Below are 22,991 nucleotides of genomic sequence, written 5' to 3' on the forward strand. Positions count from 1 at the left end.
GTGTTGTGAGAGTTGACAAACCAGCATACAGAGACCCTGCAGTTTAGATAGGCTTTTACTTTCATGGAAATAGAGATATCAGAGTCCATCAAACAGTCCAAGTCATACACAGATAAGTCAATCAGTCATCAATGTCTTTCAGTTAAGGGATAATCCAAATAATATAGTCCAGTATCATATAATCAGTTCAGTACACAAAGTTTGCTAGCAGTTGCAAAACTTACAATAGCTCACGGCACTCAGATCAGATCAGCCCAGCATCTAACGAACAGAGAGAGAGCTAACAGTCATTCTGGCTCCCTCTTATGGCCGATTGAGATAAAACAGCAACCAATCACATTTTACAGTATGGTTTAAAGAAACAGATATAGCATTGTTACATAATTTATATATTACCAATCCAACCGTTAGATTATATTCCTAACATTCTCCCCTTTGGGTAGAACAATATATAAATCTTACAATCTTAATCCATATTCCTCGCAACAATGTTTATGCTTTATATTACCTTGGGCTGAACTGCGATGTTGTCTCCAGACATACAGTACTCCAGTGAAACTAATTTACTATTCACACTTTGCCATACATTCAGATATCTTATATCAGTATGTTTTGACCTAGTTTTTACAGCAAGATTGGATGCCATCTGAATTGCTGCTTGATTGTCTTCATGAACAACAATAGGCTCTCGTATGTTAATTCCCATATCCAGCAGGAGTTGTTTATAACACGCCAAATCTGTACATAATCAAGACAGACATGAGAACTCAGCCTCCATAGTCAATAGACTTAAATATTTTTGTCTAATAGACCGCCATCCAATTAATGCCTTTCCCAGGAATACAACAAACCCTGATGTTGATTTCTGTGTAGACACATCTGTAGCAAAACTTGCATCAGCATATGCAGTCAAGTTCAGATCATCTCTAGGTTCTAAATACAATGCATAATGCATCATTTGCTTAAGATATCTTAATATCCTTTTAGCAGTTTGCTAGTGCCTTTCAGTAGGTTCAGCATTAAACCTTGCTAATTGATTTACACTATATGCTATGTCGGGCCTTGACCAATTACTCAGATACGATAAGCTACCAATCAATGATTGATAAATACCCTTACCAAACACAGAACTTTTTACATCATCATGGCTAAATTCCAGACCCATTGGAGTTTTAGCTGGTTTGCATAGTTCCATCCTGAACATTCTGAGTAGCTGGTTAATCTTCTCGGTTTGTGAGATTTTGTATCCTCCCCTAGTTTTATCTATTTGTAAACCAAGATAATGCTTAATCTCACCGAGATGTTTTATACTGAACTTCGTTTTCAACGGTGTAATAATCTCAGTAACTTCTTGCTCAGTTTTAGTGATTAATGCTATGTAATCAGTGAACAATAGAATCACACCATTACTTTCTTTCTTAAACAAACATGGATCAGCTATGCCAACTTTAAAACCTATCTTTGTTAACTCTTTCACTATGCATTGATTCCATTCATATCCTGGTTGTTTCAAGCCATACAGACTCTTTTTTAACTTCCAGCAATCAGTGTTATTACCAGTGTTTAACCCTAAAGGCTTCTTTAAATATACAGTATGTTGCAACGGTGCATGGAGATATGCCGTCTCAACATCTAAATGATTCACTACATATCCATGCCTAGCTGCCCAAAAACTAAACAATCTATTGTTAGCCTCGTAACCTATGAAAAATAATTGTCGAGCTCTTTTCTGCCCTTTAAGTCTTACTTGTGATGGTATATGCACCCATGCTGGGGCTCCAAATGTATGTAGGTAACTTAAATCTGGTTTTCTGCCATGTCACCTAGTGAATGGCAATTCACCGGTTGCTGTATTCACCACATTATTTAAAACGTGGTTACTACACATCATAGCTTCACCCCACAGTGTTTCTGGCAAAACTGAATCAGCTATCATAGTTCGAGCCATGGCCTGTAATGTTTGCCCCCTTCGTTCTACAAACGAGTTATGTTATGGCCTATAAGGAGTAGAACATTTGTGCTCGATACTTGCTGATCTTAACATCGTTTGAAATTTCTGATTTGTAAACTCAGTCTCATTATCAGTAACTACAGTGATAACATTGGCTTTTAGCTTTCTTTCTGCAAACCTCAGCCAATTAAAGAAATGCTGAAATGTTTTTGTTTTGTTTTTCATTAAATAACAGAAACCGTATCGGGGATAATTATCCATGATACTCAAAACATAACAGGCACCTCCCAAACCGGATTTTAAAGGTCCTATTAAATCAGCAAAAACAACTTCCAGGGGTTCCTTTGTTTTAAAACCATTCAGTCTGTTTGCTGGAGTAACTTTGCTCTTCTCCTGATTGCAAACATTGCAGTTTAAATATTTACTGCATAGTTTTAGTTTTACTCCCTCTGTCAACTTAACAGTTTGTTGCAGCATCTTGAAATTAATGTGCCCCATGTAGTAAATGTATACATTCGTCATGTGGTTTCACATTATCATAAGCTGTGTTAGCTATTTGGGCATCCGGTATAACATATAAACCATTTGTTAATTTGGCAGTAACCCTAGTACTTTCTTTTTCAATTATACAGTTATCTCCCATAAAGGTGACTACATAGCCAATATTAACTAGAGTCCTTACTGATAATAAATTAAACTTCAGTTTAGGTACATATAACGTTGGTAACTTCTTCTTTAGGAATGAACAACATGCATTATTTTCACCAGTCGCCTTCACCTTCCATCCATTTGCCAAACATACATGTTCCTTGCTCGTGGTCATTTTTACAAACCTTTTTCTATCTCTAGTAATGCACTGTGATGCTCCATTATCAACAACCCACAAATCATGGTTTACTGGTGCACTGCTAGACATAGCCAAAGTAGACATAGCTAAGCTGACATTAGCGTTTTTTCTAGCTCTTCCAACATTCTGTTGTTTTGCCTTTTTACAGAACCTAGCTATATGTCCCTTAGCCACACAAGAATAACATTTTCAAACAGTATAGGCAGTAGTAGGTGACTCCTCATGTTGTGGTGGTTTCTCTCTCAGTTGTTCCCTCTCCATCCTTCTCCTTGACTCTTCCAACAGTCGTGCAGTAATGTCAGTCAATGTTAGTTCATTTTGGATTAAGACTTCAAGAGACAACACAAAAACATCATAAATCTCATCCAGTGAGGAGAGTATGATATAAATTTGATGTAGCTCAGAAAAGATTAATTCTTTTTCATGTAGCTCCTGGAAAACCCCTTTCATAAAGATTAAATGAGCTAACATATCTCCACCTCTCAGAAGACGTGCCCTAAACAGTTTTCGTGTAAGATGTATGTGCGCACCTACAGCGTCACGCACATAAATTCTCTTTAAATTCTCCCAACATATTGCAGCAGAATCTTCTTCACGAATATGTATTAATTGTTGGTCATTCAGTGTTAGACCAATAATACACAATGCCTGTTCATTGCTTCGCTGAAAATCTGCTATTTTCTTGGCATCATCATCGTTATCTGGATTCCAAGCAGTTACATCCGGTGGATTCTGTACAGCATCCCATAAACCTTCCCTACGCAGGAATAGACTGCCTTTCATAGATCAGGAAACATAGTTTGTTCCATCTAACCGGGTTATCATCCATAGGCTTGTTGATGGGTCGCTCGCCATCTTCTCCAGGATAGTGCAATCACTAAATAAACAGCTGTCTATATACGGTATTGCATATCAACACCAACTCTTCTTTGACTATGTCTGGTATACTCTGGGCCTATAACCAGTGTTAGGTAAGCTCCCCATTGGGAGAGCGAGTATGTTCAGTGAAGCGTTGTGAGAGTAGTGTTGGAGAACACACAAACCAGCATACAGAGACACTGCAATTTAAATAGGCTTTTACTTTCATGGAAATAGAGGTATCAGAATCCATCAAACAGTCCAAGTCATACACGGATAAGTCAGTCAGTCATCAATGTCTTTCAGTTAAGGGATAATCCAAATAATATAGTCCAGTATCATATAATCAGTTCAGTACACAAAGTTTGCTAGCAGTTGCAAAACTTACAATAGCTCACGGCACTCAGATCAGATCAGCCCAGCATCTAATGAATAGAGGGAGACCTAACAGTCATTCTGGCTTCCTCTTATGGCCGATTGAGATAAAACAGTAACCAATCATATTTTACAGTATGGTTTAAAGAAACAGGTATAGCATTGTTACATGATTTATATATTGTCAACCCAACTGTTAGATTATATTCCTAACAACGGGAATCCATGATAAACTTCATAACTTGTGTGAAATTATACACAGATTATAAATATTAGCAATGCCAAAACAAGTGTGTGGAACAATTAGTGCCCTATTAGTAATTCACAGCACAAGATTGATTTATATATACTGAGAAGTCTGGGAGAAAAAAATTCCTTCTCTAAATTTTGCTGATTCATAGACTAACCATGTGCCTTTTCAGTGACATTTATTATATTATGTCAACTTTAATTGTTCTTTTTCTGCTGGCAATATGAAATCCAACGTAAGACCTGATGAATCATGTAATTATTTTACTTAATCCTCAGTAAGTGCTTATCTTTAAGTGCCTATCTTGTATGATTCTGAGGACATTTGGAGCTGTACCTATTATGACCCCCTTCATATAGACGTTTTCATTATTCTACAAGAAGCAGTCAAAGAAATGAATTGAAGACCAGAAATATGCAGCATACTATATAAACAACCTGCATAGAGAAAGAGATGATGGCTGATGGTATGTGACCACATATATAACCCTTCTGGATGTGCTTACTTGGGCTTATATGCCATTAGTGAAAAACTGTAATACTTTGTATTCAGTTTTGAGGTACAAAACCAGAGGTGTGTTGCTGCCGGTTTGGCCTGGTTCAGCCAAACCAGTAGTGGAATTCAAGTCTGGGTTGCAGAACCGTCAGCAACCCAGGCTTGGCGCCCCCTGAACTGGTTCCCTTACCGCTGCTGATGTCGCTGCCATGTTGGAGTTTAGTGACTGCACATGAGCAGTTCACTGTAAATTGTTCTGCACATCCGCACAAAACAATTTACATTGAACAGCGTACACACAGAAGCGTTGCACACAGGTTGCGAACCAATAGTAAAACCAGAAGCACCATAACCCTGTACAAAATCTCATAACTGTTATGAGGTCATTACATACAGCTTCTATCACTTTATCCACTGCATTCTTAGACTTACTCTGGACTGGACGATCAGTTCAGATCCAAATGCAGATTATGGCCTTTGAAACTTTATGACAGGAACTTGTTGCTTGTAGAATTATAGGTAGTCCTCAATTTTTAACCTGAGGGCACACAAGAACAAAACTAAGTTAAAAGATGGAAGAAGAAGAAGAAGGAGGAGGAGGAGGAGGAGGAGGAGGAGGAGGAGGAGGAGGAGGAGGAGAAAGGGAAATAATGTTAAAGGAAGATATGGCTGGAGGATCTAACCTCTCTAATCATACTACTTGGAAGACCCTGAGTAGTTTGAGAGTTGGAGTGTCTAAATGTAAAATCAATATGTTCCAGTGGAGTCTCTTACTGAGAAAAACATGCTATGTGAATATGGAGAAATACAGAGCCCAGCCCATCTGCTGCTGTGTTGGCTACTATTACTGCTTCATTCTGCACTTTAAAGTTTAATCTAGACATGGTAAAAGAATAAGAAAAATGCAACTGGAACCAGATTTTTTGTTGTTGAGCAAGGCAGTTATTAAATGAATGGCGCCTGACTTTTCCTATGGGTATTAAGCAAATCACTGCAGCTGTCATAAAATCATATTTATGTATCTCTATTTTTCTGTAAATTTTAGTAAATGTTTCATATCCCTAAACTTTCTTTGATGAAGATTCCATTTTTCCAACAGGAATTGACATTACTATTTAGAGAGAATAGAATAGTTTCTCTTCTAACAGTTTTTGGTTGGGTAGATGGGTGTTGATACAAATAGCTTAATAATGTTGTCATTATTTCATTTAAGAAATGTTACTGCTCCTCCCTTCTCCAAAGATAGTTTATTTGTCTTCCACTACATCTTCCTCTAGACCCCATAAATTATTCATTATCTGCCTCCTGCAGCTCGTCTATATCACATGACCTAGATCATCATTATGGGAAGGTAGGTAAAGAGTTCAGCCAAAGAATCCGAAGACTGATAATTTGGTGGCGTTAAGAGATCTGAGAAAAATATGCTTAGGAGGGTGGGTGCACAAAGAGGCCACATCATGAATAATATCATAATTTTTCAGAATTTCCAGGTTGACTTCACTTTGACTACTGAATGAGATGAAACTGAGAACTGAAATAATGTTTTCAACATTACTTGTAATTTACAAGTAGAACTTTTGCAATCAAAGATTAATTTCAATGATAAACTTTACCCTAAGACTGTAAATAGTGGTATCAAAACCATAATGAACTAGTTCATGTAACGCATTGAATCAAACTGAAACCATATTGTACTTTAGCACGTAATTAGTTTAATATATACAAACTATATTTTATGGTACATGAAAACTAAATAAAATGAATATTCAATCCAGTAGAACTTAACACTTAGATTTGCAGGAGGCTGGGGTAGAAGACCCTATGTTTCTGTGAACTGTTACTTTCATACCTTGCAGACTTAATTATGAGGTATCATTAGGGGCTTGTTTTAAATAATGTAAAGGAAGTATTTACAATAGTATTTCTCATGAGGATATAATTTACAGTATTTGGGGCATGGATTCCAAGTTCCCTGGAAGATGTGAAATGGAATTGTTAGAATTATTGCAACCTCCAACTATATGTATTCAGAGCTTAGCCTGTAACTATCATAACCTATTCCAGCTACATTGTCTATCAGGAAATTAGCACTCTCATTTTTATTGGAATTGGGTAGTTAGATATTAATCAGGATTGAACTCACAACTATTTGCCCTCCTAAAGCATTGTATTAATATATACAATGTCTTAGGACAGTGTTGGCGAACCTTTTCGGCACCAAGTACCAAAATGGAACGCGGACACGCGTGCCAGAAATGGAAAGAGCAGCCGCCCAGTGTGGATGCGCACACCAGGAAGATAATCTTCTAGTTTCCAGTGTGTGCATGTGAACTGGCCAACTGGTCGTCGTGCATGCATGCTCACGAGAAACCGAAAGAGCAGATGGCTGGTACGCATGTGTGCACCAGAAACGCAAAAACCATTTTCCTGGCACGCACTTGTGCACCAGGTAGCTGCTCTTCCAGTTTCCAGCACTCCCACATATATAAAGACCAGCTGGCCGGCGTATTGGAACCCAGAAGAGCATAGGGTGACGGCTCGCGTGCCTGGAAAGATTGCTCTGTGTGCCACTTCTGGCAAGTGTGCTATAGATTCACCATCACAGTCTTAGGAGCTATGCTGATCCAATTATTCAGTGGTAAATAGAAACTGTCAGAATGATATCAACAGCCTCTAAAATGAATTCCTAACCTACTCCGAAATCTCTCTGTTTTGTGACTTTAAGGTGATCTGGACTGTACATATCATTCTTAAGATAGTTCATGTCTTTTCTGGGGCAGATCTTGGTGGCTCTGGTTGCAAAAATTTGGATTATGCTACATGTAGGAATCTAGGGAAGCATGCTAAATTTAGGTTAGATAAAATAGGAAATATGTAAGGAAAATCTTTTCAGACCTTCTACTTCATATTTTCCATTAGATTTATATTAGACATCTGTATCTGCAGAAAATATACTTCAAGTATCTTTGAATGATTTGGGATTCACATTCGGCTCATAATCCACAATTCACTCTCACTTCACTTCAGTGCTAAGAGATTTATTTATATAAAGCTTATTTTTAAAAAAATTCCGGAGATTATGAGTTAGTTTAAAATTCAAAAGAATTGTGTCTTTTTACCACTTACTGAAACACAACATAAATTAAGAATGTTATCACATTTACACTAATCAGAAAAAATTATTCACTGATTTTCCAAAGGTGAAAAAATGCGGGAAATCTAGCTTCCAAGACTCTGTTGCGAAGGGTGAACATTTAGAAATAAACCCTTATTCTTATATCTCACTAATGCTGTAGCAGAACAACAAAACTAATTGTTTGTATGCCTACATATAATATATGCAAATTAATTACACAAGAATACAATCCTAGGTATTTTGGAATTTAATTTTCAAAGTGATATGAAGAAAGTGATGGGACATTAGGAAGGAATAATTACTAGAGGCATATTCTCAAGTGCAAAAATACATATATACATCTTGAAAATTACTTTCTTTGTCTTATGGACAATTTATTTTTGCCCCTGTAATCCGACTACTTAATCCGTCAGAATGTCAGGATTTGGTTAGCTCCTAAAGCTCATGCATTGTATGAAGTCATCTATACACACACTCTGACTGGAAGAGTCCACAAATTCAATCCCTGGTAAAGGGTTTGAACCCATGCAACAACATGTGGAGAGCATCCATCTATCTATCTCTGAATATAAGTAAAGCATTTCCTCCTCCCCAAACAAAAAATTGGGTGACATTTTAATGTAAGTCCAAGATGCCGCAATTCCATTTTCCTCTGATGGTTGCTTCTATCTAACTCAGAACGTGTGCTATTATTTTGATCTTGGAAAATAAGCAATGAATCATGTGAGGACCTTTCTTTCCATCTCCCATGTTTTGATTAGGATTTTTCTAGGCTGTACAGCTGTTGTCTTCCCTCTACAATCACATTTGTGTAGCCATGTCTGATGATTTTTCTAGAGTTTCATGGAAGCCTTTCATTAATGGAACCCACCGTACAGAAGAAGCAATGGTCCCAGTATGATGAGCTGCCATCTTGACTAGCTGTCACTCTCTTGTTTTTTTTTTAAGAGAGGTCACCAGGACCAATTGTTCTGAGAAATCAAAGTGAGGGCTGTCATCTTCACTCATAGTTACTGCATCCATCTGATACTCTCCTCACTTGGTGAGACCATTGAAATGAAGTGCCTTGTGAGAGGAACAAGACAATGGATTCAGCAGTCAATGATTCCCCTCACAGGCAAGCTACTTTTATCTTTGTTGACCATTATAGGAGTAACATAACATTAATGACAGATGTTTTCCCTCTTCCCCTTTCCCCTTTCTCTTCATTCCTCTTTGCTTTAGTATTGTTCATCTTTTTAGCTTACGAACTTTGTTTTTGGTTATTATCTAGGTTACCATGGGAACCTTCCAGGCTGAAAAGTAGATTTAATACATCAAATAAATATATAAATAATTTAACAAAATTGTTGGCCAAAGTCACATCAAGTCTGCAAAGTCCTATCTTTGGGAGGAAAGACTGATAATATATCTCTCCTAAAAAGGGAGGTATCCAGACTCAATCCCAATAATTGACTTCTCACTTTGTTAATACTTCCTGCAAAGGATTAGCATCCCAGCCAAAGCATACATTTCAATTGCTTCAGAAGGCTATTTATCTTGCATACATCTGTATATTGTAAATATTTGCAACAAAGAGTTTTATAGGTGAAAACACAACTGGCCTGTGTATATAAAAGGCATGAAGCAACGTAAACTGAAAACATCTATGGGGAACAGAATCTTCCATTCCCCTGAAAGATGCTTTGACAGTGGTGACCTTTATCATTCGCCAAATGGCATGTTGTGAGTTGCAAATACGCTGCAAAACCTTTAGGTTTAATGTAATATTTGACAATTATTGTCTTTTGAGACCAGAGAGTTGCCTTTAATTGTGCAAGTAAGCAAAGTATTTTTGAAGAAAGGTAGGCATTATTGTCCTTTTATAGTTAGGGGGCGGGGAGAAACATAAATATTCTGTTGTTGACTATTTAACAGAAGTTGATAAGTGAATCAGCAACAACTAGACAAAGTCAGGAAGAAATAGGACTATCACATCTGAAACTCTCCTTTGCCATTTGCAGCCTTCAATTGGGTAACAGTGCATTGTAAGATAAACATTTTTCAAGAAGGTACTTCAAATAGTTTAATGTACAGAATGCATCCAAAATCTGATGTGATAGCCATTACTCCTGTGGGACATAAATTTGGCAAAGTTAGCATCAATAGGCTGGCTATGCCATCCCAATGCTACAGTGAGACATGGCCAGGTGATCATCATTTTAAATGCTTCTGATCAGGTTATCAGAAGGAAAGCCACTCCTACTTCCATTGCTGTTTTGCTCCCCTGTGCTCATTCTATTTCTTTGCTTAAGTAAGGAATCCCAAAGGTGCTTTTTTCAAGAGACAAAGGAGCTTTGTTTTTTCTTTGGAAGACATTTCACTTCTCATTCAAGAAGCTTCTTCAGATCTTCACAAGATAGTGGGGAATGGAAGGATTTATATTCCTTGCAAACAGCTGGTCATTTGCAACCTTTTACAGGGTTGTTGAAGCACTTGGAGGTTTATTTGTGTCCTCAGGGTCACCTGAGTAGTGCTCCTGGTCCTATAGCTTGCAATCCCCCCCCTCTAGAAATCCATTCCTACTCCCATATCATTCAAAGGGTGCTCATCCCAAATTGTATAGCTAAAAGTCTATAGAGATCTTCAGTCATCCAGGTCATGGTTGTCCCAACGGTGCTTTCCTTCCCAAAAGGATGCAAATGGGCAGCTGTCTGCAAGGAATATAAATTCTTCCATTCCACACTGTCCTGTCAGAGCTGAAGAAGCTTCTTGGATGAGAAATGAAATACCTTCAAAAGAAAAAAACAAGAAAGTCCAGTTGCTACCTGAAAAGGCACCTTTGGGACAATCATCACCTGGATGACTGAGAATCTCTAGACTTAGGTAAGGAAATATCTCTGAAACAATTACCCAGGAGGTTACAGGTTGTCTACTAATCTTTCCAAATATGGTTTGAAGAGTATGAAACTTATTGTTCCAGCATTCCTAATCAATATGGTCTGGAAAATTATGGGTACTATAATGTCTATGCAACCAGAGGGCACCAGATAGACAAAACTACAACTTCCTATTAGAAAGAATTCCATGTATCTGAAAACGGAAAACAGAAATCAAATTTTAGGAAGTGAGAAATGAGAGTATGTCGCTACAACTGGTTTTCTTATAAAGGACTACATAGTCATTGTCATTTTCCTGTTTAACTCCCAAAAAGCATAGCCAACATGGCCAGACTTTGGCCACTAAAAATAAGGACTTAATATTGTGCTCAGCAAAGAACTGAAATACAAAGGCAAGACAGTCTCTTATGACCCAAAAGCCTCAACATCAAGACTTTTAATAGTTATATATAACCACAGGCAATTATACTGCATGTTTATCCAGCTTTTGGCAAGCTAATTGTGACTTGATTAATTTCAGAAGCCATCTTTAGCATAACTTCAATGTAAGTAACTCAATACTCGCAGTAGCTAATATGTGCTAAACATTTATGAAGTGGTATTTAATCAGTCTAATGTGGCATTTGGATTTGAACAATGGCTAACATAACGCCTTCAGGAAAATTAAAGAGATGCTCTAACAGTAGGCAATTAAATGTGCATTGCTTATGTTTTCCTCTGCTGTTGGGTTAATCCACAACTTACTGTAGGTTAATGACTGTTATCCTAAGGGTGTACAATTACCTGTAAAGAAAGGGTGCTTCACGGCCCATAAAACACTTCTGACCATAGCAAAACATCACATGGTCGCCTGTAGTCACATGACTGCATTCTGGGTACTTGGCAACCTGTTTACATTTACAATTGGTACACTTACAATTACTCCACAATTACATGATCGCCAGCTGCAATCTTCTCCAGAAAATTAGTGGAGAAGCCTGCAAGAAAGGTTGCAAGTGCAGGGGACAGAGGGGGACTCCTGAGCCATCCAAGGTAGTCCTTGATCAGCTGCAGAGCCTACCAATTGTGCAAAGCTGCCATAACCCCGGAGGCTTTCAGGTTGCCCCCTACTTAGTCATCTAGCCAAATGTGGAAGTTCTTAGCCAGCTCCAGGACCTAGCAGTAGGGGAGGGAGGGAGAGAGAAAGAGAGGGGGGGGGGAGGAAGAGTGAGAGAGAATTTTTATATATAAACAGGCACACACTTTTCTAATAAAGATGATATCTACAGCATAACTGGCTGTACATATTTCAGTTAGCTCTCAACTGATGACAATTGCAACCAGAGCCTCCACTGCTAACCTAGGCGGTTGTTAAATGAGTTGTATCATATTTTATCTTTGCCTTTTTGCTAGGAAAATTACTGCAGTTCTTAAGCGAGTCTGGCTTCCCTCGCTGACTGCTTTTTGGGAGCTGGTTGAGAAAAACCACAACTGAACCATCGCATGTGGGATGCTGCAACCACTGTACAAGCATGCTGGGTGCCAAGCATCCAAGTGTTGGTCACGTGACTGAGGGGATGCTGCATGGTTCAAGTACAAGGATGGGCACAGGCCACTTTTTACAATGCCATTGCAACGTCAAATGATCACTTAACAAATGATTGTACATTGAGGACTTATGACCTTTTTTCCAGTTGCCTTTGCAATATGAAGCTTCCGCTTTTTTTTTTTTACAGATTCTACAATGACTTTAACCTAGATTTTATCCCATCAAAGGTAATTTTCTCATTTCATTCCCTTCATCTGTGATAATCTTTAATATTATCTTTAGAGTAGAAAGTTCTGTATTCTTTCTTCTTACTCCTAGCCTACTGACAATAACCCATCTAGGAGCAGAAACTTTCTTTGGGTCAATGTGTTTTATTCATCTAAAAAGAAGGATTAATTTCCTGTGTTTTGCACCAGGTTAATTCTATTCATTATCTTTCTGACCTCATCAAGCATTTTGCCACAGCACGATCATGTTAACAGAAAGAGAAAGAGTTACAATTTAAGTATGTTCTTGGGGAATTCTGAATTGTGGTAATAATGTTTCCTGAGAACTGGGTGTTGACTCATCCGTTTTTCAAGATCTGCTGCTACGTTGGGAAGATTTGCACGCAATATAGATTGTTGTCTTTCTGTGCTTCGGTCTCCGAGAATTAGATCAAATGAAGCGATCTCTATGTATTAGAAATTTACTTCAAAACAAGAAATGTTCATACTTCTCTTTCATTCTCTCGCAATTTTGTTACCAATAAAACTGGTATGAATTATTAAATAAGAGTATCTTATTAAGTATATATTCATCTAACAAATGTATAACGTGCTTTCACCAAATTCCAGGTACTTTAACTGGCACAACATAAAATCCCATTTGACATTATCAAACACTTGTATTTCCTGAAGCTGTGATTCCCCCCTCCCCCCCCCCCCCCCCGCAAAAAAAACCCCACAGCTGATGAGCAGTTAAAGAAGAACAATTTAAGTTGTACACAAAGTTATTTTTCCTAGTTAGTCAACACCGGTTCAGATTTCAAATGTGATATCGTCCCACTTAATAATATGAATGAAGGCAGGACAAAGATACACTACAGTTATGTAGGTATTTAAAGCCACTTTTTTTTTTGCTTACTTACACTGCCATCTTAAGGATGGAGGTGGTAAAGTAACTTTAGCTTAAGATGTGGGGAAATGACATATAGCATTTCTGCATCAGTGGAATATTCAATAAAATGCAATACTCAACAGACCTGAGACAAGTACAAGGATGCAAAACAATTGACAGTACCACAATTGTGGTTCACCATGGCTCTACAGACAGATGCAACAAACTGTATATGACAAATCTTTTTCTTAGTTTTGAATTCCATTGCTTAAAGAGATATACACTAACACTGCATAAATTTATTTGAAGGTATCTCCAATTACATGATGCGATCTCTATTACTTTTGAGATATCTTCCCCAAAAATTCAACCCTGTGTCCACAAATGTGTTGCTTTGCTAGATTCTAATTAAAAACAAAAATCCAAATGCAAGTAGTTCTTGACTTATGACAATTGGGACCAGAACTTCTGACACAAAGAAATGCAGTCATCAAATGAATTCTATCTAATTTACAACTTCTTTTGATGCAATTGTTAAGTGAATCACATGATCAGACCCCTATACACTACACTTATCAGAAGTCCCCTGGGAAAGTTGCAAATGGAGTCACTTGATCTTAAAATGTTGTATCTGCTGTAATAGACCTTAAATGAATGGTCTAAGTCCATGATGGCGAACTTATGGCACACATGCCACATGTGGCATGCAGAGCCATTTCTTAGGGCAGGTGAGGCATTGCCCTATCAGCTCCAGTGCGCATGCACAGCTGGCCAGCTGATTTCGGCTTTCATTGTTGGCCACCCAACATGCAAATCAGAACTTCGGGAATGGACTTCTAGTTTGTGCATTGTGCTGTTTTTCACCCTACAGAGGCTTCAGGGAAGCCTCCGGAGGGAGAAAAACACCCCAACAGGCAACTCAGAAGTCCGTTCCCAAACTTCGGTTTGCATATTGGGCAGTTTTTCACCCTCTGGAGGCTTCAAGGAAGCCTCCAGAGGGTGAAAAATGGCCAAAAATGAAGGCTGAAATTAGCTGTTCATGTATGCTGGAGCTGACAGGGCAATGCCTTGCATGCTCTAAGAAATGGCTCCATGTGCCACTGTCACCCGCGTGCCATAGGTTCGCCATTATGGACTTAGACTATTGGTTCCATAAGAACCAAAACAAGTTACCATGTAGGATACCTTATTCCATGTGATGGCTCCAAAGTACTACAGTACCCATAACTACCAGCAAAGTTTGACCAATTCCCTCTTGGAATTCTTCTGATTCCTTTTGGGAATTTTACCTCCAGGCACCATTGCCTTATCCACTTTACTCAGGAGACATTTTTGATGTAAGAACCATTTTTGTTGTAAGAACCATCTCTTCTTGTTTCTTTATAGAAATCTTATTATTGTTATTTGAATCCAACATTTCTTATAAAAGAAACCCCTCCTACCTCTATATGGTCTACTTTCTTGCATATTTCATTTTTCATCTATGTCTAGGATGTGAGGGCCATCTGGCTGCGACATCTGTTACCCCATTGATCACCAGAGTTGATTCGGCTGATTTGGCTGGCTAGGCGGGTGTCCCCTTCCTCCCTCCCTCCCTCCCTCCCGAAGTTGCATGATTGGTGGAAGAGGACGACCATGCCAGATAGAAGGAGTGCAACAATCTTCGGTTAAGGATATACGATAGCCATCTATGTCTATTTATACCCTGACAAACAGATACAAATATAGCATAAATCAACATTTATGATAAGGTCCTAATAATTCAGGGAGTCCTCGACTTACAACCATTCATTTGGTGATTATTCAAAGTTACAATGTCTATGAAAAAAGCAATTCATAGCCATTTTTTACACTTGCAACTGTTGTACCATCCCTGGGATCTTATGATCAAAATCTGGATGCTCACCATGTATTTGTGACTTGCAGTGTTCTGGGGTCATCTAAAAATGTTTTGCGACAAGCAAAGTCAATGGGAAGCCAAATTCACTTAACAACCATATTACTAATTTAACAGCTGCAGTGCTTCACTTAACAGCTATGGCAAGGAAGGTCATAAAACAGGGCAAAATTCACTTGGCAACTGTTTACTTACAATGGAAATTTTGAGCTCAATCGTGATGGTAAGTTGAGGAGTATCTGTACTTGTAATAGGGCGACATTATGTGTCTTTCTTGTAATTAATTAGTACATTAATTAATGTACTAATTAATTACTAAAATGTTTTTTTTTCAGCCTCAGTCTCTTTGCTTGCACATGTAATCATTTTGATTTTACTGACAGGATTGTTGTAAGAAATATAACTCAAACAGTTTGTATAGTGGATAAGGTGCTGGACTGGCATTAAGTAGATTTAGCCTCTAGTTCCTTCTTAGTTAGGGGCTCTTTGGGGAATAATACTGGCCAGTCATTCTCTCTCCATCTATCCTCTTTCTTGCAGAGAAAAGTTGGAGGAGGGAAAGCCAATTGAATTCCTGAAGGAAAGGCAGGATGTAAATCTAACAAAAAAGTAAATATATAAACGATTTTGAACCCTTAGAAGCATTCCATAAATGTCAAGTCTCTTCCTTCTCCTACATTAAGTTTATTTAATCATTTCCCAGGAGGAAGCAAAGTTAAGAAAGAAAGAAAAATGTGATTTTTGCAGTTGCAGATTTATATTACTGATAGTCCTCAACTTATGACCACAACTGGGACCAGAATTTCTGTTGCTAAGTAAGGGGGCTGTTAAATGAATCACATTTGATTTTATTCTTGCCTCCTTGTTAAGCAAATCACAGCAGCTGTTCAGTGAATCATGCGGATGTTAAGTGAATCCAGCTTCCCCTGTTGCCTTTGCTCGTTGGAAGTCAGCTGGGAAGGTCACAAATGGGGTTTGTATGGACATTGCAAATCTCATAAATACATGCTGGTTGCCAAACAGCCACATGTTGATCACATGACTATTTGGATGCTGCAATGGACCGCTAATTTTCTCGGTCTTGTTGAAACTTTGAACAATCATTAAATACACCATTGTAAGTCAAGGTGTTGGCATTAAATGCACCATTATAAGCCATATGCTTTATACAAGAGGTATACAGATTTTCAGGCTGCTAAACACACACTTTTTGAATTGCAGCAACTGAACTGAATAGCAGCCATGACCAGACCAGAGAAATGAGCCCAACCAGAACAAAAATTAGACCAGTTGTAAATTTAAGTTAAACTAAATAAAAATGAATTAAAATATAGATATTTTAACATACATATGCTTGCATGTATTCATTTCCTCATATGAAAAGCATAAAAAGGGATGTCCTCTTGATCTCCTATTCAAAGATCAAGCGTGTCCCATCCCGTTAATCTTTCAAGCTTGGACAAGCCTAGATAGATGCTGACATTTGCCCAGCCCCAGTAACTTCCCTCTATTCACAAAATATTATACCAAAAATACAGAGTTCAAAGTTGCTGGTGAAAAGTTCAACTTTTGTACATGTGTAGACTTATCCAAATATTGCATATATTGGCAATCCATGTACCCAAGTTATAAAAGAAAGCCTTTTAATAGTATTTTTTAAAAGGCTTAGTGGTCATCCTAGGTTTGCCAATGAATTCATCCCTTTGTTTTTCATTTGACTAAAAGTAGGTAGGAAAAGAATACCCAAAGTCTTACGTTGATTAGCAGTTCTTTAACAATTCCCACAGCATTTTCTGCTTCCAGCAGTTTCTTGGTTTTTTGGCAGTGCCATTGCCAACATTTTTAACAATCTTATGAGAGTTCATGACCATACATGCCAAAAGAAAAGAAAAAAGAAAAAAACACCACATCATAATGACACATATCAAGCCCTTGAGGCATGTCAGCCATATCCTGCAATCAATTTCAATTTCCTTTAAATGAATGAGCCTGGGATGAATATTCCAGCTGCAATCACTAAAACTTTTTTAACTTTGTCAAAATTGAAAATATTTAATGTTTACAACTGCTGGTATAAATACTCATTTGGAATTAGGCTGAGAACTCAAAAATAAACTGTTCTAATGCCATGAAGATATGAGTAATTAAATACAGGTAGTCCTTGATTTATAACCACAATTGACCTTAAAATTACTGTTGCTAAGCGGGGCAGTTGTTAAGTGAATTTTGCCCCATTTTATGACCTTTCTTGCCACAGATGTTAAATGAACCATTGAAGTGTATTAAGTTAGCAACATGGTTATTAAGTGAAGCTGGCTTCCCCATTGACTTTGCTTGTCAGAAGGTTACAAAAGGTGATCACATTGTTGGGACATTGCAACCGTCATAAATATGAATCAGTTGCCAAGCATCTGAATTTTGATTATGTGACTATGGAAATGACGGAACAGTCATAAATCATCTGAAAAATGGTTATATCTCACTATTCTCAATTCTGTTATAACTTCAAACAGTCATTAAATAAGTATAAAAGTATACTGTATACTAACTGTATACAGGATTAGCACATTGTTAAAAATGGAAGACAGCAACAAATATAGCAGGATACTTGCTTCAAGGACTTATCCTTTGGTGAATGACTTAAAGATATGGGGTTGTGTTGCCCAAGTTCTGAAGAACCATTTAACAACTCAAAGTCACAAATTTTCCCTATCTCCAGTTCCCAAACTCTATAGTTCAGCAAACTCCCAAGGGCAGGGATATTTTAAATTTTCATCAGAAACAGAGTGATATTCAATTTCTGTCAGGGATCACATAAACTATTAGATCGAAGTAGTTCACAGTTTTGTCCTAAAGGTGCTATGAAAAAGTTACAGTGATATTAAAGGTCCTGTGAACTAAGAAAATTTGGCAACTTCTAACCTAACTGATTGTTCTCCAACTGTGTGGTGACTACAGAGATCAGAATTTCCATTGGTTAGATATTCTGGAGTCATATTCAGAAGACAGTTCATTGGGAGGGGGGGGATTGTGGTTAGGCTGGTGGATGAGGACAGGGAAATTCGAACCTCATATTGAGCGATGACTGTGTGCTTTTGGGAAGTCACTATCCTTAACTCAATATGTTCTGAAGTGGAATAATTAAGAGAAGTAAGTGTTAAGGGACATTTCTTCTGGAGACGAAATGGTGACCTGAAGACAGTTCTGTTAAAAGCAGATGACTACAATAAAATGAAGAACAGACTAAGTAGATAAGTACTTTGAAATGTCTCCCCAGGCAAGGAAAAGACTTGAGAATTACCCACAAGATCCTTGCAAAGAGGGGGCAAGACCATGATCTCCAGTGGGTTTACAACAGTGGGAAAGAAGGGAATAGCCACCTTGCTCTGGATCTGCATCATGAAAAGGACACTGGGTTCCCATATTTTCTCTTCTGAATACCAAAATTGATTAACTGTACCCCCCCCCCCCGACCCCCCGTGTAATTAAGAATGTTTGGATCAAGTCTGGAAGCATCGGGACACTTTTTAAAAAAATCCTTAGTGAAAGTTTTAAATATAAGTTTAAGGACTTTAAATTTGAGGAGGCAAATAAACAGCAAAAGTGTAATTAGAATTATGATTCGGTTACTAAAATTGTTTATATGTTTTGGAATGAAAAGAGGCTTCATAGTTTTATATATTTCCTTGATTGTGAATGAAGGCAAATATATGTGTCCCACACTGAAGCACATCTTCAGAGAACTTCTCAATTTCCAGGAAATTATAAATTTCCTTTATTTTTTATTTTATTATTATTACTTATTTTCTGCACCTCTTATTTTTGTTTTAGACTTTTAGGGGTTTTTTGAATTTGTTTTTTATCTTTTATGTGTTATATGTTTTAATAAAACTATTTAAAAATAGAGAAAGGAATGTTGAGGACTGAAAAGCAGGATACAAGTTTAACAAATAACTATGGTGTGCCAGATGTACCCTAATACTTATTTCTCTTCTCTGTGAATTGTAGAAAAACATTATTTTAATGGATTATGGGGGGAGAAGGTCTGTTATTTTCAAAAGGATTTCACCACAGAAATTTATCTCATATTTGACCTTATATCCTTCAGCAAATAGCTACAGATGGAAAATTATAAAAAGATTAACAGGCATTTTGCTCCCTTCGCTGGACTACTTCGAATGCAACATTATTTCAGACAGTTGTAAATTTGATCTGCTGCATTAACTAAATTTTGATCTGTTACTCTGAAGTTTTATTACTCTGAATTGCCCGTGGCTCGGGCTTCCCAAACTGGCTTATTGAACAATAAATGAATTAGGGTGCAATAGAAATCTTACTGTTCACTATACCTACCCGTGTACCTCCAAGACATGGCCTGAAGTTGTAAAATAATAGGAATTTTAATATCTTATGAATGGATGATTCTAAGTCTGGGAGATCTTGAACTAAGCAACTGAGCCACCATTGTTTTCAGCTTTGTCCCACAGGCACTGAAATTTTGGAGATTAATGGTTCAAGAAATCTGGCATCTTTCCAAGTGCAACCAAACTTCTGATTGGCTTGCATTATGCCCCGTTCAAGAGCACAGTATGATCCCAGAGAAACAAGTCAGCCGTGAAGCAGGTTAATCAGTAAAAGAATAAAACTTTCAACCAGGAGTCCATGCTAACCTCAGGAACCTGGTGTCAAAGCTTCTCTCTGTTGGGCACTTATTCAAAAATAGCAGTTCGTATCAAGCATGACATCCCTTGGAATAACAGCAATAAACAACAGTAAAATAGCAGAAAAGGGGACTCCCCTCCCATGCAGGGGCCAAGAAAATATACTGAACAAGTGACTGAAATACTGCAAATGGTAACAGCTCAGTTGTTGAAAGGGAGATATATGGGGTTTAAAACTAACATGCATATACCTCGCAAAGCAGAACTTATTTAAAAAAGAAAGAATGTCTACAGATGCCAACCTCTCTGAGGGAATATGAGGTTTCCTGGGGACTTTATCCCATTCATTGGCTGAAAAAACTTCATTGTATATTTTGTACATATGGAATGCATTACATCAACCTTTTCCAGTGGGAATTATGGAAGTTGTAGTCCAATTAATTTGGAGGTTAGGGTTAGCAAGCTTGCTTTCGGAGGCTCTATTCCAGGGATGGCTAACCTTTTTCTAAAGGCGTGCCAAAATTGTGTGTGGACGCTATCGCACACACCCCATCCGCCTGCGCATGCATGGGTGACCACCCCTTCCCCACACGGAGGGGAGGCTCAGGAGGCTCAGGTGAAAATGGCCTCCCTGCTCCCTCTGGAAGGTGGAAATGGATCATTTCCAAACTTCCTGTTGGCCCGTTGGGCCCGTTTTTTGCCCTCCCCAGGCTTCAGGAAAGCCTCCGGAGCAGCATGGTGACAATGTAACATTGGTTGCACCATGTGTTAAATTCTGCTGTATTCGCTCACAATCATGTTTATGTTTAGGTTAATGGTTAATGGTTTAAAAAGGTTTTAATTGTTAGTTTCATTGCACATGTCCGACTCACATTTGTGAAACGGAAGACCTTATAAATTAGATAAATAAATAAATAAATAAGCACCATTTACCCGTGTGTTTCTCAACTTCAACTCCCATAATTTTGCTTGATGTGAGTAGAGAGATTATCTTTCTTGCCATCTAAGGGAACATCCAGAGTTTTGCAGAACAGATCTGGTAACCCTATTTCATCCACATGCATTTGAGATGCACATTACTGACTGACTTCATTTGGGATCCATCTTTATGTTTGCCTATAAAATTAAAGACAGAAGTGAAAAGCACAGTTGAGCCAAACAAGGAATCATCGCTGATGAAGGCCACAGCCAGATGAATGTGCTAAATATTCATTATCTATAGGAAGACAGAACAGGAAGATATTATAGGTAGTCCTTGACTTATGACTAGTAGTTTAGCAACCTTTCTAAGTTACGGGAGAACCCCTTAAAGATACTCATGACTCAGATTTAAAGTTCTGATCGGTGGCCCTCTTGTGAAATCATTCATCTTGAGTGCTTGGCAAACAGCCCACCTTATGACCAACACACTATATAACCATAATTCTGAGCTTGATTACAGTAGAAAGTCAAGGATTACCTGTATCCTTTCCAGTTGGGGCAGATAAATCACCAGCTGAATATCCAGCTGGAATGTCCTATAAATTGAATTACTTCTAATTCCTTATCTTTCATAAAATCTAAGAAGAACTCAAACTCGTTCTGCCAGTCAACCCTTGCTAGGTTTTAATAGTCCACAAGAAAAGAGTCAACACAAAATCACATGAATTGCTTTTCTACTTCCTCCAATTTCATTAGCTAAAGTTCATGCCACAGCTATGCAAAAGAGACATTTCTAGAAAAGGCATATAACATTGTTTTTTTTCTGTTTTCCATCTACCTAGCTCTAAAATAATGCCTTCTCTGCGAGGAGAATCATTTGATCTTTGAAGTCTGTTTGCCATTCTTTTTGTACAATGTCAATATTCAGTATTTGTAAATCCGTAAGAAACTCCTTTTTAAAGGAAATGTCCTGAAGTAACCTTATGTGGCAACAAGCTTAGTTTCAACTTTGGGAAGTTTGTTTAGTTTCTAACTAAACAAATATACAGGTAGTCCTCGACTTACAACAGTTCATTTAGCGACCACTCAGATACAAAAAAAGTGAAAAAGTGATTTATGAGCGTTTTTCACACTAATAACCATTGCAGCATCCTCATTGTCACATGGTCCTAATTCAAATGCTTGGCAATTTGCTCATATTTATAATGGTTGCAGTAGTGTCCTGGGGTTACATACCATATTTTTTGGAGTATAAGACACATCTTTTTTTCTCAAAAGAGGCTGAAAATCTGGGTGCGTCTTGTACACTGAAAACAGCATTTTTTGCCTCCTGAAGCTCCGCCCCTTCACCAAAATGGCTGTGCATATTCTTATGAAGGCTTTCAGAGAGCTCCTGGGGGCTGGGGAGGGGAGAAATGAGCAAAAAACAGGCCGTTTTTTGTCCCATCCCCCCTGCCCCCAGCAGCACTCTATAAAGCTCCATAAGGCCTCCATGCATTTTTTTAAATGAAAAATGGGCCCATTTTTGTGAAAAATGGGCTGTTTTTTGCTCATTTTGCCCCCCCCCTCCAGGAGCACTCTGCAAGCTCCCCCAAGGCTATTCATGCCTTTTTTTGAAGAAAAAAAAAAGGGCTCTTTTTTGCGAATAATGGGCTGTTTTGGGGAAGTTTGCAGAGTGCAAAAACTTTTTTCCCCCTTTTTGGAAAGCTCTTTAACTGATTGATGAGAATTACATTGATCAAGTGCTGTGCCAACAGAAACAAAGTCTTAGGTGTTGCAGATTGTCAGCGATTTCCTTCTCCAGCACATGGATAAATACACCTGGAAACATCTACCTACCTACCTACTCTCTCTCTCCCTACCTACCTACTGTATTTCTCTTTTTCTCTTCCTCTCTATCCCTCTATTTACCTACCTACTTTTTTAAAAAAATTACCTCTTCAAAACCTTGGTGCGTCTTGTACTCCGGTGCATCTTATACTCCGAAAAATATGTTAATCAGCTTTTGTGACCTTCTGACAAGCAAAGGCAATGGGGAAGCCAGATTCACTTAACAACCAAGAAAAATCGTAAAAACTCAATGTTTTATTTAGCA

The 22,991-nt window shown here is 38.0% G+C and overlaps 1 long non-coding RNA gene across 2 annotated transcripts in view; it reads right to left on the reverse strand.

The window, feature by feature from the left end:
- Positions 1–445: 445 nt before the first annotated feature.
- Positions 446–22,991, reverse strand: part of LOC116520414 — a 29,663-nt gene continuing 7,117 nt past the window's right edge. The window contains exons 2-5 of one of the 2 annotated variants that reach the window (XR_004256780.1): positions 20,909–21,091; positions 17,070–17,164; positions 5,209–5,314; positions 446–738 (exon numbers count right to left, since the gene is read on the reverse strand). This is a non-coding gene — a long non-coding RNA (uncharacterized LOC116520414). The remainder of the gene's footprint in view (positions 739–5,208; positions 5,315–17,069; positions 17,165–20,908; positions 21,092–22,991) is intronic. The other variant, XR_004256779.1, reaches the window with a different exon arrangement.

This window comes from Thamnophis elegans, chromosome Z, assembly GCF_009769535.1.
Source record: "Thamnophis elegans isolate rThaEle1 chromosome Z, rThaEle1.pri, whole genome shotgun sequence".
In the NCBI taxonomy this organism is placed as follows: Eukaryota; Metazoa; Chordata; class Lepidosauria; order Squamata; family Colubridae; genus Thamnophis; species Thamnophis elegans.